General features: G+C 44.4%; 2 non-coding genes across 2 annotated transcripts; both read left to right on the forward strand.

Annotated features, from left to right (window-relative positions):
- Positions 1-6,757: 6,757 nt before the first annotated feature.
- On the forward strand, positions 6,758-6,868 carry TRNAL-CAA (transfer RNA leucine (anticodon CAA)). Its single transcript has 2 exons — positions 6,758-6,795; positions 6,823-6,868. It is a non-coding gene; the product is annotated as a tRNA-Leu (tRNA).
- Positions 6,869-16,527: 9,659 nt separating this feature from the next.
- Positions 16,528-16,635, forward strand: TRNAL-CAA (transfer RNA leucine (anticodon CAA)). Its single transcript has 2 exons — positions 16,528-16,565; positions 16,590-16,635. It is a non-coding gene; the product is annotated as a tRNA-Leu (tRNA).
- Positions 16,636-17,074: the final 439 nt, after the last annotated feature.

Raw genomic sequence — 17,074 nt, forward strand, 5'->3', positions numbered from 1 at the left:
CTGGACATGAGAGTCCCAGTCATCCGAAAAAATCAGAATATCATCCAGATACACAATCATAAATTTATCCAAATAATCGCGAAAAATATCATGCATAAAGGACTGGAAAACTGACGGAGCATTAGAAAGACCAAAAGGCATCACTAAATACTCAAAGTGGCCCTCGGGCGTATTAAATGCGGTTTTCCACTCATCCCCCTGCCTGATTCGCACCAAATTATACGCCCCACGAAGGTCAATCTTAGAGAACCACTTGGCCCCCTTTATGCGAGCAAACAAATCAGTCAACAACGGCAATGGGTATTGATATTTAACAGTGATTTTATTCAAAAGCCGATAATCAATACATGGTCTCAAAGAGCCGTCTTTTTTTGACACAAAGAAAAAACCGGCTCCTAAGGGAGATGACGATGGACGAATATGTCCCTTTTCCAAGGACTCCTTTATATATTCTCGCATAGCAGCATGTTCAGGCACAGACAGATTAAATAAACGACCCTTTGGGTATTTACTACCCGGGATTAAATCTATGGCACAATCGCACTCTCGGTGCGGAGGTAACGAACCAAGCTTGGATTCTTCAAAGACGTCACGATAGTCAGACAGGAACTCAGGAATTTCAGAGGGAATGGATGATGAAATGGAAACCACAGGTACATCCCCATGAGCCCCCTTACATCCCCAGCTCAACACAGACATAGCTCTCCAGTCGAGGACTGGGTTGTGAGATTGCAGCCAAGGCAATCCTAGCACCAAATCATCATGTAGATTATACAGCACCAGAAAGCGAATAATCTCCTGGTGATCCGGATTAATACGCATAGTTACTTGTGTCCAGTATTGTGGTTTATTATTAGCCAATGGGGTGGAGTCAATCCCCTTCAGAGGAATAGGAGTCTCCAAAGGCTCTAAATCATACCCACAGCGTTTGGCAAAGGACCAATCCATAAGACTCAAAGCGGCGCCAGAGTCGACATAGGCGTCCGTGGTAATAGATGACAAAGAGCAAATCAGGGTCACAGATAGAATAAATTTAGACGGTAAGGTGCAAATGGAAACAGATTTACCAAGCTTTTTAGTGCGCTTAGAGCATGCTGATATAACATGAGTAGAATCACCACAATAGAAACACAACCCATTTTTCCGTCTAAAATTCTGCCGCTCGCTTCGGGACAGAATTCTATCACACTGCATACTCTCTGGCGACTTCTCAGTGGACACCGCCAGATGGTGCACTGGTTTGCGCTCCCGCAAACGCCTATCGATCTGAATAGCCATTGTCATGGACTCATTCAGACCCGCAGGCACAGGGAACCCCACCATAACATCCTTAATGGCATCAGAGAGACCCTCTCTGAAAGTCGCCGCCAGGGCGCACTCATTCCACTGAGTAAGCACAGACCATTTACGGAATCTTTGGCAGTAAATTTCCGCTTCATCTTGCCCCTGAGATAGGGACATCAAAGTTTTTTCTGCCTGAAGCTCCAAATGAGGTTCGTCATAAAGCAACCCCAAGGCCAGAAAAAACGCATCCACATTGAGCAACGCAGGATCCCCTGGTGTCAATGAAAAAGCCCAGTCTTGAGGGTCGCCCCGGAGCAAGGAAATCACAATCCTGACCTGCTGTGCAGGGTCTCCGGCAGAGCGAGATTTCAGAGACAAAAATAATTTGCAATTATTTCGAAAATTCTGAAACCCGGATCTATTCCCCGAGAAAAATTCCGGCAAAGGAATTCTCGGCTCAGATACAGGTGCATGACAAACAAAATCTTGCAAATTTTGTACCTTCGTGGCGAGATTATTCAAACCTGCAGTTACACTCTGAAGATCCATTACAAACAGGTGGACACAGAGCCATTCAAGGGTTAAGAGGAGGTAAGAAGCAGCTAGACAGCAATTAAGGGCTAGGCAGCAAAACTCTGAGGGGAAAAAAAAAAAATTTCCCTTCAACACTTCTTTTTCTCCTGCTTCAGCCCAAACAATTAACACTTTGCGGGCCGGTCAAACTGTCATGATCTCAATGGCAAGAGAACATAGCATAAGCATATATAGGAACTAGCTCTTGGAAGATGGGAACTGAGCTGACCATGAACTAAACCTAACGCACAACTAGCAGTGGCCGGGTAGCATGCCTACGTTGATTCTAGATGCCCAGCCCAGCCGGAGGACTAAATAAAGCTAGCAGAGGAAAATATTAGTCCTAGCTCACCTCTAGAGAAATACCCCGAAAGGAGACAGAGGCCCCCCACATGTATTGGCGGTGAGTTGAGATGAAATAACAAACGTAGTATGAAAATAGGTTTAGCAAATTTGAGGTCCACTTACTACATAGCAGAAGACAGAAAGGACACTTTCATGGTCAGCTGAAAACCCTATCAAAAACACCATCCAGAAATTACTTTAAAACTCTGGCATTAACTCATAACACCAGAGTGGCAATTCCCGTTCACAAGAGCTTTCCAGACACAGTAACGAAACTACAGCTGTGAACTGGAACAAAATGCAAAAACAAACATGGACAAGAGTCCAACTTATCTAGTAGTTGTCTAGGAGCAGGAACAAGCACAGAGAGGCTTCTGATAACATTGTTGACCGGCAAGCAACTAACAGAGCAGCAAGGTTATATAGCGACTCCCACATCTTGATGGGAACAGGTGAACAGAGAAGATGAAGACACCAGTTCAATTCCACCAGTAGCCACCGGGGGAGCCCAGAATCCAAATTCACAACAGGGTGGACTCCCTTTTGCAACCGATAGTAATGAAAATACCAGGTTATGTTAAAGACTCTAAAGAGATTTTAAAGATATTTAGGAACCGCAAATGGGAACAAAATGACACATGGCTCAGCTGTGATATTATTTCCCTATACACGAGCATACCCCATGAGGTGGCTATGAAAGCCTTGCAGTACCATCTGATTGATTTTGGCCAGTATTCACAAGATCTGATTGATTTTGTATTAAGAGTTACCTTCTTTCTTATTAAACACAACATCTTTACTTTTGATGGAAAAATTTACAAACAACTGTCGGGAGTTCCGATGGGGGCCAAGTACTCTCCGTCCCTGGCCAATCTCACAATGGCATTTTGGGAGCAGTCATTCATTTACTCTGTGGATAACCCATATATGGGGTGCATCTCCTGGTATGGCAGATACATTGACGACACCCTCATTATATGGGGTGGCGATGTGTCTGCCATACCGGGATTTGTTAATTACATCAACTCCAATGATTTTGGTATTAAATTTACTTTTGTGTGTGACCAACAAAGAATATCATTTCTGGACTTAGATTTGTGTGGTGTTGTTGGGGAAACTATTATTAGTCGAACCCACACCAAACCTTTGAGTGGAAACACAATCCTGCACGCAGACAGCAGTCACCCGGCCCAGACAATAAAATCGATACCGGTGGGGGAGATGACGAGGCTTAAGCGTAATTGCAGCAAGGAGGAGGATAAACTCAAGGAATTTCACAAATTAAGAAACAAGTTAAAGTTCCGTAATTACCCTAATTGGACTTTGGATAGAGCGGTCAATATAGTGGATAAAAAAAGTAGAGAGGATTTGTTGGTCTTGGACATTAGAAAAAACTTAAAGAATAATGTCACAAATAAAATGTATTTATCTTTACAATTTTCTCCCCAATTTAAGCAAATAAAGAAAATTATTTATGACAGGCTTCCAATTTTATATGAGGACGAATCCCTAAGGGGAATTTTGAGGGATGGTATTAATGTGATAGCGAGAAGGGCACAAACAATCGGTGACGTCATTTCTCCAAATAGAGCTTTACCTAAATCTGGCTCAAGGACATGGTTGGACTGCAAAGGTTTTCATAAATGCGGTACTGTAGGCTGCAGCACATGTGCACATGCACTGATAGGCAATGTATTCACAAATTCGGACAAAACTAAAAGTTACAATATAAATAGTTTTATTAATTGCCATACAAAAAATGTAATATATAAGATAGATTGCACATCATGTCAAGTCTCGTATATAGGCTGCACATCGCGCAAGTTAAAAACACGCATAACAGAACATCTTCGTGATGTAAAAAATTGTAACAACTTAAATAGAAATGTATCGATGGCAGCGAGACATTTTTGTCTGCATCATAATGGGAACACTGCAGATCTTAGGGTCCATGGTATAGAGAAAATTCACATGTCTGGTCGAGGTGGAGATATTAGGAGATGTTTACTTACAAGAGAGGCTTTCTGGATTTTTAACCTCAACACTCGTTCCCCACTAGGGCTAAATAAAAGAAATGAAATGATGTATCATTATTGCTAAAAATTGGCATTGTTTTTATGTGTATTTTACATGTTTGTGCACTATATACTCACAGGACCTTTCCTGGAGTCATGTGACGAAAAAAAAAAAAAAAAGGAAGTGGCTTGGGTCCGTGAGTACTATATGTATGACTTTCATTTTAAATTGTATGTGGCATGAGTAAGACCTGTATAGGTTGAAACGCGTTGCCGTTACATATGTACAGACACTTATATGGTCCACCGCATGTAAGGACTATTTTTAATATTTTGGACTAATAAAGTTTTCACTGGTTTTACTGGAGCTGGAGTAACCACTTTCTCTTTGGATCGCAATAACCCAAGCGCCTGAAAAAAGGTGTCTACATTAAGCAAGGCCGGATTCCCAGATTCCAGGGAAAATGCCCAATCCTGAGGGTCGCCACGCAACAGAGATATGACAATTTTTACCTGCTGGATGGGATCACCAGAGGAACGGGGCTTCAGAGCAAAAAACAGTTTACAGTTATTTTTAAAGCTCAAAAATTTGGACCTGTCCCCAAAAACAGATCGGGGTTAGGAATTCTAGGCTCTAAAACAGGAGTCTGCACGATATAATCAGAAATACCCTGTACTCTAGCAGCAAGTTGATCCACACGAGAAGCAAGTCCCTGAACATCCATGTCAGCGCCTAACTCCTGAGCCACCCAGAGGTAAAGAGGGGAAAAAAACGCAACAGAGTACAGAAAAAAAAATGGCTCAGCACTTTCTTTCCCTTCTTTTGAGATGCGGTTAACTCATTGTTGGCCAGTTGTACTGTTATAATCTGGTGGCCTAGGAGCGGCATGAGACGTACTCTGGAGAATGTGGTAACTGTACTGACCGCAGACCCTGGACTTAACACCGCAACTAGAAGTAGCCGTGGGATGTACCTACCAATCCTAGACACCTCGACACAGCCGGAGGACTAATTAACTCTATAGATAGAAAAGGGAAAACTATCTTGCCTCAGAGAAAATTCCCAAAGGATAGGCAGCCCCCCACAAATATTGACTGTGAGAGGAGAGGAAGAAACCTACACAGGCTGAAAACAGAATTTAGCAAAGGAGGCCAATCTAGCTAGATAGAAAAGATAGGACAGAGAACTATGCGGTCAGTATTAAAATACTATGAAATGTCCACCACAGATAATACAAAAAACTCCACATCTAACTAAAGACATGGAGGGTAAATCTGCCTCTCCAGAGATTCCAGCTTGGCTGCATAAATCCTTACACAGATAAAGCTGGACAAGAAAAAACATGCAAAGCACTGAACAATGAGGCCCACAACATGTGGGCAGAAAAACAAGCAGAACTTATCTTGTAGAAATGAACTGCAAGCAGGAGCGACCAGGAAGGGATGTGAATCCTCCAGAAACAATGAACAACTGGCACTCACTAAAGGGTGAAGTCAGACTAAATAGCCCCGTCTGAAGTGGACGCACCTGATGACTGCTGTGAAGGACAAACAGCAGCACTACCACTTATAACCACCAGAGGGAGCCCAAGAGCAGAACCCACAACAGAATTCACAACAGGAGCATCATGTGTGGCCATTATACAGTATGGGGCACTGTGTGGCCAATATACAGTATGGAGCATCATGTGTGGCCATTATACAGTATGGAGCATAATGTGGCCATTATACAGTATGGAGCATCATGTGTGGCCATTATACAGTATACAGCATCATGTGGGCCCATTATACTGTATGGAGCATCATGTGGGGCCAGTACACTGTACGCAGCATCATTTGGGGCCATTATACAGTATGGAGCATCATGTGTGGCCATTATTCAGTATGGAGCATCATGTGTGGCCATTATACAGTATGGAGCGTCATGTGTGGCCATATTTTTTTTTGTTTATAATTATTGTTTACGAAACATTGTGATCAGAAGTGCTAAATGGGTGTGGTTGGGGCGTGACTAGTTATGAAATGGGTGTGGTCAGAGGTGTGGCCTAAAATTTGCCGCGGCCCGCGCGCCGCTGACTTTGTCCCTCTTTCCCTTCCTCGAAAGTTGGGAGGTATGGATTGGGTCTCTAAAATCCGCCAAAACTGCTGGGTGGAGACCTCACTTCCCGCCAAGTAATCCCAGAAATGCTCGGTGCTCGCCGAGTACACAGAGCATAGTGATACTCGGGCGAGTAACGAGTAGCGGGCGAGTAACGAGTAGTGGCGAGCACGTTCGCTCATCACTAATAATTAACCATTTCTTGTAAACAAAAAAGACTGGGAAGCTTAATCACAGCTGATATACACATGTAAATACTCTCCAGTGGTTGAACGCCGCTTTTCCTAGTAATTCATGGGCGCAAAAGCAGGTGGTAATATAAATCATGAGGTAATAGCTGCCGCTGTGAGGACGGTACGTTCCCGCCACTTGATTGTGACATTACACTACTCCGGGGCTCGTGCAGCCTCCTGTATTTTCAGTGTCCTCATCTCCTCGTGGTGTCAGGATGGCCGAGTGGTCTAAGGCGCCAGACTCAAGAGGCAGCTCTTCCCCTAACTGTGGGTGTTCTGGTCTCCGAATGGAGGCGTGGGTTCAAATCCCACTTCTGACACATTTTTTTTTTCCCTGCCTTTTCTAACTTCATACAACAATTTTATTTTTGCTTTGGAATAAAATAATTTAAATCTTTTTTTTTTTTTTTTAAAGCAATCTGTACTAAAATATTTAGTCTCTGGGACTGTGGTTTATTATTATTATTTGTGATATATTCAAGAAATATTGTTTTGCTTTATTTTTGCATTTTTTAAGCCACTGACAATTTTATTTTTCTTCATTTATACAAGTTAACATTTACAGTCCGCAGCCTCCTATGATATATGATGAGCGCAGGGCGAGACACAACTTTTTTTTTATTTTGGCAGGGGGTATGATAAAGTAGGTGAGGACGTCACTGCGCATATTTTTGGGGTAATTGGAAGGGGCGACCTGTTACACCTGTCTGATCGTTAGTGGGGATTTCAAAATTACAAAAAAGAATAGTAAATTCTGATAAAATAGCTGCTCTGTGCCGCCGCCTGATGGGCATTGGCTGAACTGCAGTCATTTTCTTTACCTCCAAATCCATGGTAATAATAAGGTCTCATTTATGACTGAGTCAGGGGGTTTCTGTGTGATTACCCCAAAACACTATTTTTTAGCAAGGGATAATAGCATAGTAGACCAGATATCGCCTAAAAGGGGTTTTCCACTTAAAGGAAAGTGGATCCCAAACACTTAAAAATACCTATAAGAACAACCAGCAGGTACTCAGCCTCTCTGGATCCACCGCTGCTTGGATCTCAGTGTTTGTGCTGCAATTGTGACATCAGAATTGCAACTCACATCACCGCTGCAACTAATCACTGAGCTCAGCGGCTCTTCTGAAATAGATGGTGCAAGCTTTTGCGCTCAGTGATTGGTTGCAGCAATGATGTGAGCTGTCATTGTGATGTCACTTCTGAGTTCAGCTGAAATAGATGGCAGAAGCTCAGCGACTGGCTGCAGTGGTGACATCACACCACTGTTGCAACCAGTCACTGAGCTTGATAGCTCGTGCCGTCTATTTCAGCAGAGCTGCTTGATTTAAGTTATTGGCTTAAATAGATGGCTTGAGCTATTGAGCCCCATGATTGGCTGCAGCAGTGACATCACATTGATAAGTCACATCACTGCAGCAAATCACAAAGCTCAGTTGAAATAGATGGTGCAAGCTATTGAACTCGGTGATTGGCCGCAGCGGTGACATAACGTTGACAGCTCTAATTACCCCTGCACTAAGTCACCGAGCTCAGTAGTTTGTGCCTTTTATTTCAGCAGAGCCACTTGAGCTAAGTAATTGTCTGCAGTGGTTCTGAAATATACGGCATGAGCTATTGAGCTCATTGATTAGCTGCAGCGGTGACGTAATGTGTTGTGACCCCAATGGCAGAGGGTCTCAGGAATCAATACCAAGTCTGCAAACACAAAAAACCAGCTCATAGGGCAGTGGTAACTGGGCTGACCATATATCTAATCCTAGCACCACAAATAGAAGTAGCCGGGGAACGTGCCTACGTTGGTTCTAGACGTCTCGCGCCAGCCGGAGAACTAACTAACCCTAGAAGGGAAAAGAAAGACCTTTCTTGCCTCCAGAGAAAAGACCCCAAAAGTTGGATACAAGCCCCCAACAAATAATAACGGTGAGGTAAGAGGAAAAGACAAACGTAAGAATGAGCTAGGTATTTAGCAAAGAGAGGCCCACTAGCTAATAGCAGAATATAGTAAGATGACTTATATGGTCAGCAAAAACCCTATCAAAATATCCACGCTGGATATTCAAGAACCCCCGAACCGTCTAACGGCCCGGGGGGAGAACACCAGCCCCCTAGAGCTTCCAGCAAGGTCAGGAATCACATTAAGTACAAGCTGGACAAAAATGAAAGCAAGCAAATAACCAAAAAAACAAAGAAGCAGGACTTAGCTTAATTTTACACGAACCAGGATCAGCAGACAGGAGCAAACAGAAAGGATCTGATTACAACGATGCCAGGCACTGGACTAAGGATCCAGGAAGTTAATATAGCGACACCCCTGGACTAACGACCCAGGTGAGTGCCAAACAGAAAAAAGACAATCCCAGAGTCATACCACTAGTGACCACAAGAGGGAGCCAAAAAGTCTAATTCACAACAGTACCCCCCCCTTAAGGAGGGGTCACCGAACACTCACCAAGACCACCAGGGCGATCAGGATGAGCAGCGTGAAAGGCACGAACTAAATCGGCCGCATGCACATCAGAGGCAACCACCCAGGAATTATCCTCCTGACCATAGCCCTTCCACTTGACCAGATACTGAAGCCTCCGCCTGGAGAGACGAGAATCCAAGATCTTCTCCACCACGTACTCCAACTCGCCCTCAACCAACACCGGAGCAGGAGGCTCAACAGAAGGAACCACAGGTACAACGTACCGCCGCAACAAAGACCTATGGAACACGTTGTGAATGGCAAACGACACAGGAAGATCCAAGCGAAAGGACACAGGATTAAGGATTTCCAATATCTTGTAAGGACCAATGAAGCGAGGCTTAAATTTAGGAGAGGAGACCTTCATAGGAACAAATCGAGAAGACAGCCATACCAAATCCCCAACACGAAGTCGGGGACCCACACCGCGGCGGCGGTTGGCAAAACGCTGAGCCTTCTCTTGTGACAACTTTAAGTTGTCCACCACATGATTCCAGATCTGCTGCAACCTATCCACCACAGAATCTACCCCAGGACAGTCAGAAGGCTCCACATGTCCCGAGGAAAAACGAGGATGGAAACCAGAGTTGCAGAAAAATGGCGAAACCAATGTAGCGGAACTAGCCCGATTATTAAGGGCAAACTCAGCCAACGGCAAGAAGGTCACCCAATCATCCTGATCCGCAGAAACAAAACACCTCAAATAAGCCTCCAGAGTCTGATTAGTTCGCTCCGTTTGTCCATTAGTCTGAGGATGAAAGGCAGACGAAAACGACAACTCAATGCCCATCCTAGCACAAAAGGATCGCCAGAACCTGGAAACAAACTGGGATCCTCTGTCAGACACAATATTCTCAGGAATGCCGTGTAAACGAACCACATTCTGAAAGAACACAGGAACCAGATCGGAAGAGGAAGGCAGGTTAGGCAAAGGTACCAAATGGACCATCTTAGAAAAGCGATCACATACCACCCAGATGACAGACATGCCCTGAGACACCGGGAGATCTGAAATGAAATCCATGGAAATGTGTGTCCAAGGCCTCTTCGGGACAGGCAAGGGCAAGAGCAACCCGCTGGCACGCGAACAGCAAGGCTTAGCTCAAGCACAAGTCCCACAGGACTGCACAAACGACCGCACATCCCGTTACAAGGAAGGCCACCAAAAGGACCTAGCCACCAGATCTCTGGTGCCAAAAATTCCCGGATGCCCTGCCAACACCGAGGAATGAACCTCGGAAATGACTCTGCTGGTCCACTTATCAGGAACAAACAGTCTGTCAGGTGGACAAGAGTCAGGTCTACCAGCCTGAAATCTCTGCAACACACGTCGCAAATCCGGAGAAATGGCTGACAAGATAACTCCCTCTTTAAGAATACCAACTGGTTCTGCGACTCCCGGAGAGTCAGGCACAAAGCTCCTTGAGAGAGCATCAGCCTTCACATTCTTTGAACCTGGTAAATACGAGACCACAAAGTCAAAACGGGAGAAAAACAATGACCAGCGGGCCTGTCTAGGATTCAGGCGTTTAGCAGACTCGAGATACATCAAGTTTTTGTGATCAGTCAAGACCACCACACAATGCTTAGCACCCTCGAGCCAATGACGCCACTCCTCAAATGCCCACTTCATGGCCAACAACTCCCGATTGCCAACATCATAATTCCGCTCAGCAGGCGAAAACTTCCTCGAGAAAAAGGCACAAGGTCTCATCACAGAGCAACCAGGGCCTCTCTGCGACAAAACGGCCCCTGCCCCAATCTCAGAAGCATCCACTTCAACCTGAAAGGGAAGTGAGACATCAGGCTGGCACAAAACAGGCGCCAAAGTAAACCGGCGCTTCAACTCCTGGAAAGCCTCCACGGCTGCAGGAGCCCAGTTAGCAACATCAGAACCTTTCTTGGTCATATCCGTCAAAGGTTTAGCAATGCTAGAAAAATTAGCAATAAAACGACGGTAGAAGTTAGCAAAACCCAAGAACTTCTGAAGACTCTTAACTGACGTGGGTTGAGTCCAATCATGAATAGCACGGACCTTTTCCGAAATTTTTGGCAATACACTTCAGCTTCATCCTGGCCCTGAGAAATAGCCAGCAAGGCTTTTTCTGCCTGAACCTCAAGATTGGGTTCCTCGTAAAGCAATCCGAGCGCCAGAAAAAACGCATCAATATTTGCCAATGCCGGATCTCCTGGCGCTAGCGAGAAAGCCCAATCCTGAGGGTCGCCCCGTAAAAAAGAGATAACAATTTTAACTTGCTGAACTGAGTCTCCAGATGAACGGGGTCTCAGAGATAGAAACAATTTACAATTATCCCTGAAATTCCTAAACTTAAATCGGTCTCCAGAAAACAGTTCAGGAATAGGTATTTTAGGTTCAGACATAGGACTACTGGTAACAAAATCTTGTATGCTTTGCACACGAGCAGCAAGCTGGTCCACACTTGTAATCAAGGTCTGGACATTCATGTCTGCAGCAAGCTCAAGCCACTCAGAGGTAAAGGGGAGGAAGAGAGGGAAAAAATAAAAAATTCAGAATTTCCTTTCTTATATCCCACTTCTGCAATGCATTAAACATTCAATGTAGGCCTGGCATACTGTTGTGACCCCAATGGCAGAGGGTCTCAGGAATCAATACCAAGTCTGCAAACACAAAAAAACAGCTCATAGGGCAGTGGTAACTGGGCTGACCATATATCTAATCCTAGCACCACAAATAGAAGTAGCCGGGGAACGTGCCTACGTTGGTTCTAGACGTCTCGCGCCAGCCGGAGAACTAACTAACCCTAGAAGGGAAAAGAAAGACCTTTCTTGCCTCCAGAGAAAAGACCCCAAAAGTTGGATACAAGCCACCAACAAATAATAACGGTGAGGTAAGAGGAAAAGACAAACGTAAGAATGAGCTAGGTATTTAGCAAAGAGAGGCCCACTAGCTAATAGCAGAATATAGTAAGATGACTTATATGGTCAGCAAAAACCCTATCAAAATATCCACGCTGGATATTCAAGAACCCCCGAACCGTCTAACGGCCCGGGGGGAGAACACCAGCCCCCTAGAGCTTCCAGCAAGGTCAGGAATCACATTTAGTACAAGCTGGACAAAAATGAAAGCAAGCAAATAACCAAAAAAACAAAGAAGCAGGACTTAGCTTAATTTTACACAAACCAGGATCAGCAGACAGGAGCAAACAGAAAGGATCTGATTACAACGATGCCAGGCACTGGACTAAGGATCCAGGAAGTTAATATAGCGACACCCCTGGACTAACGACCCAGGTGAGTGCCAAACAGAAAAAAGACAATCCCAGAGTCATACCACTAGTGACCACAAGAGGGAGCCAAAAAGTCTAATTCACAACAGTAATGGTGACAGCGCATTTCACCTCTGCAGCCAATCACTAAGCTCAGGAGCTCTGCTGAAATAGATTGTACAAGCTATTGAGCTCAGTGATTGACTGCAGCAGTGACTTCACTGGACTGGGACAGATGTTCCTCTTCTGGCGACGGAGGCATCACATGCAGCCATGCAGAAGAAAAGTGACCACTGCAGCTAGACAGTGATTGCCTGCAGCGGTCCCGTTCTAAGACTATGAGATGTATCCTGTAGTATTAGTTGGAACATTAGGCTATGCGCAAACGTTGCGGATTTTCCCGCGGATCCGCAGCGTTTTTGATGCTGCGGATCTGCAGCAGTTTTCCATGCGGTGTACAGTACCATGTAAACCTATGAAAAACCGAATCTGCAGTGCCCATGCTGCAGAAAAAAACATGCGGAAACGCAGAGGTGTTTTTTCCGCAGCATGTCAATTCTTTGTGTGGATCTGCAGCGTTACTGTACCCATTGACTTGCATTGAGTTGGGCACTTCCGCAGCAAAACCGCAGATGTAAAAAAGATTTGCGGTTTAGCTGCGGATGAATCGCTGCAGATCGGGAGAGGGGAAGAGTGTGGGCGGTGACTGTGCGTGTGTGTGTGGGGTCGGCGGGGCTGTCGGGGGTCTGCCGGGGCTGTGTTGGGCTGTCAGGGGCTGTGCAGGGCTGTCGGGGGTCTTCCGGGTCTGTGCGGGTCTGTCTGGGGGTCTGTGTGGGGCTATCGGGGCTCTGCCGGGTCTGTGCAGGGCTGTTGGGGATCTGCGGGGCTGTGCTGGGGTCTTTGTGTGTGTGTGTGTGTGTGCAGGCATCGTCCGATGGGACTACAAATCCCATTCGGCTGTGCCTGCTACAGTGACAGTGATTGACACATTAGCCAATGATGGGACAGTAGTAGTCCTATCATCCGGCTAATGTGTTGAATGTAAAACCAAAAACACATACACACATATACAGTACAGACAATACATACTACATACAACATACAGTACATACATACAGTACATACATACATACAACATACAGTACATACATACATACATACAACATACAGTACATACTACATACAACATATAGTACATACTACATACAACATACAGTACATACAACATACAGAACATACTGTACATACAGTACATACAACATACTGTACATACAGTAAATACAACATACAGTGCATACATACAACATACAGTACATACATACAACATACTACATACAACATACAGTACATACTACATACAACATACAGTACATATAACATAAAGCACATACTATATACCCTCTCTAGGATATTAATATCTGCCCTCAGTCACTTGTTTTCCCACTCTGGCAGAGAATATTGCGCGGGAGCCCACGCCATTTTTTTCCGTGATTTAACCCTTTATTTTAACATCTAGAGCTCCAAAATTTTGCACACAGACTCTACTAACATTATTAGTGAGGACTATCTATATACTGTACATAATTGTCTAAGGGGTGCTTACGTCTGTCTGTCTGTCTGTCACGGAAATTCCGCGTTGCTGACTGACCAATCAGCGACGGGCACAATCCGGCCGAGAATTAGTCCCTCCCTACTTCCGTCCAGTCAGTGCCTGGTGCCCGCTCTATACTCCCCTCCAGTCAGTGCTCACACAGAGTTAATGGCAGCGTTAACGGACTGTGCTATGCCGCGGGTAACGAGTGTTAACGCTGCTATTAACCCTGTGTGATCAACTTTTTACTATTGATGCTGCCTATGCAGCATCAATAGTAAAAAGATCTAATGTTAAAAATAATAAAAAAAGCAAAAAACCATATCCCTGTTAAAAAAATAATTAAAATAAAAAATAGTTATATACTCACCTGCCGGTGTCCAGCGAAGCTGTCCTGATGCGCGCGCGGCTGCCGCCAGCTTCCGTTCCCAGAGAGGCATTGCAAAATTACCCAGAAGACTTAGCGGTCTTCTGCTATCTAGCTCTGTATGAAATATAAATATTATATATATATATATATATACTATATATATATATCTGTGTGTGTGTGTGTGTCAATGACATATATATATATATATATACTAGATGGTGGCCCGATTCTAACGCATCCGGTATTCTAGAATATGTTTAGTAGTATATAGCACAAGCCACGTAGTATATAACACAGCCCACGTAGTATATAACACAGCCCACGTAGTATATAACACAGCCCATGTAGTATATAGCACAGCCCACGTAGTATATAACACACCCCACGTAGTATATAGCACAGCGATGTAGTATATAACACAGCCCACGCAGTATATAACACAGCCCACACAGTATATAACACAGTCACGTAGTATATTGCCCAGACACGCAGTATATGGCACAGCCACGTAGTATATAGCGCAGCCCACGTAGTATATAGCACAGAGACGAAGTATATAACACAGCCCACGTAGTATATGACACAGCCCACGTAGTATATAGCACAGCCCTCATAGTATATAGCACAGAGACATAGTATATAACACAGCCCACGCAGTATATAACACAGCCCACGCAGTATATAACACTGCCAACGTAGTATATAACACAGCCCACGCAGTATATAACAAAGCCCATGCAGTATATAACACAGCCCACGCAGTATATAACACAGCCCACGCAGTATATAACACAGCCCATACAGTATATAGCAATGTGGGCACCATATCCCTGTTAAAAAAGACTTAAAATAAAAAATAGTTATATACTCACCTTCAGTCGGCCCCCGGATCCAGTCCAGGCGTTTACCGATGCTCCTCGTGACGCTCCAGTCCCAAGAATGCATTGCGGCAATAACTGATGATCTTGCGGTCTCGCGAGATCACTGCGTCATCATCTTGACCAACGTTTTACTATTGATGCGGCCTATGCGGCATCAATAGTAAAAATATCTAATGTTAAAAATAATTTAAAAAATAAAAAATCATTATATACTCACCGTCCGTCAGCCCCTCGGATCCACAACAGGCCTTTCCCGCTCGTGATGCTCCGTAACCGGTCCATGCTGCGATCTCGCGAGATGATGACGTAGCGGTCTCGCGAGACCGCTACGTCATCATCTTCCGAGACCGCAATGCACTCTTTGGACCGGAGCGCGAGGAGCATCGGTAACCGGCCGCTTCGATCCGGGGGCCAACGGAAGGTGAGTATGTAACTATTTTTTATTTTAATTCTTTTTTTTTTAACAGGGATATGGTGCATACTACGCGACTGGCCAATATACTACATGACTGGCCAATATACTACGTGACTGGGCAGTATACTACGTGTCTGTGCTGTATACTATGTGGCTCTGTGCTGTATACTATGTGACTGGGCAATATACTATGTGACTGGGCAATATACTACGTGGCTGGGCAATATACTATGTGGCTGGGCAATATACTATGTGGCTGGGCAATATACTATGTGGCTGGGCAATATACTACATCACTGGGCAATATACTACGTGGCTGGGCAATAGCATATTCTAGAATACCCGATGCGTTAGAATCGGGCCATCATCTAGTATATATATATATATATATATATATATATATATATATATATATATATATATATATATATATATCTATTCTATGTGTAGACATTTATTATAGCTATTCTATTCTAACCTGTCAGTGTGATTTTACTGTACACCGCACTGAATTGCCGGCTTTTCTATAGAACACCGCTGCGTATTTCTCGCAAGTGACACTGATGGTCCATGTGTAATCCGTATTTTTCTTGCCCCATAGACTTTCATTGGCGGATTTTTTGCGCAATACGCTGACAAATACAGCATGCTGCGCTTTTCTACGCCCGTAAAATACAGCTGAGAAATATACGGCAGATAGGAGCTGCCCCATAGAGAATCATTGGTCCGTGTGCAATGCGTAGTTTTTGTGCCTCTCATACGTCCGTATTCCTCTCTAGTGTGACGCCGGCCTAAGAGATCTTTATTAGGCCTTCAAAAACACATACAAATCCGCATCAAAAACTCATGAAAAACGCACCTACATTTTCTGGCAAGAGCTGTGTATTTAATGCAGAAAAATCTGCAGGCAAATCTGCAACGTGTGCACGTACCCTTACTGTAATTGTAGATCACTGGCTGTCATACTATGTAAAGTGACAGTTCCACCTGTAGAATCAGGTGTCAGGATGGCCGAGCGGTCTAAGGCGCCAGACTCAAGATCGTATCTTCCTCTGTGAGGGTGTTCTGGTCTCCGAATGGAGGCGTGGGTTCAAATCCCACTTCTGACACATCTTTATTTTTTTAAGGCTGGGCCCTAACAAGTTTTGTGGAATGGAGTTCTTGTGCAGAAGACAGAATCCTCACTATGGACATCATTAGCATCCGACAGAACCAAGTGACTGCAATTGGGTCCGCGGGGTTCCCTTTAAGGTAACTGTAACTTAGCATAGATCAATATTATACTCCTGCTTTGTCCTTGGTAATAGAGCGATTTTACTACCACCTTTCTCCATCCCACTGATACAAAGATGTAATACAGTAGCAGCAACTAAAAATTATATATATTTATTAATAATTACACAGAAGTAGTAAAGTTGGTTTTCTGTAGGGCCCCCAGGATCCTGTCACAACCAGAAACGCTATTTGCCTGCAGATTGCCTTGCACAGGCGTGTACTCCGGAGGACAGAGAATGAACTTCAATCCAATATTGCGGCCAGCATGCAGCC

Source organism: Ranitomeya variabilis, chromosome 2, assembly GCF_051348905.1.
Source record: "Ranitomeya variabilis isolate aRanVar5 chromosome 2, aRanVar5.hap1, whole genome shotgun sequence".
NCBI classification, from domain to species: domain Eukaryota; kingdom Metazoa; phylum Chordata; class Amphibia; order Anura; family Dendrobatidae; genus Ranitomeya; species Ranitomeya variabilis.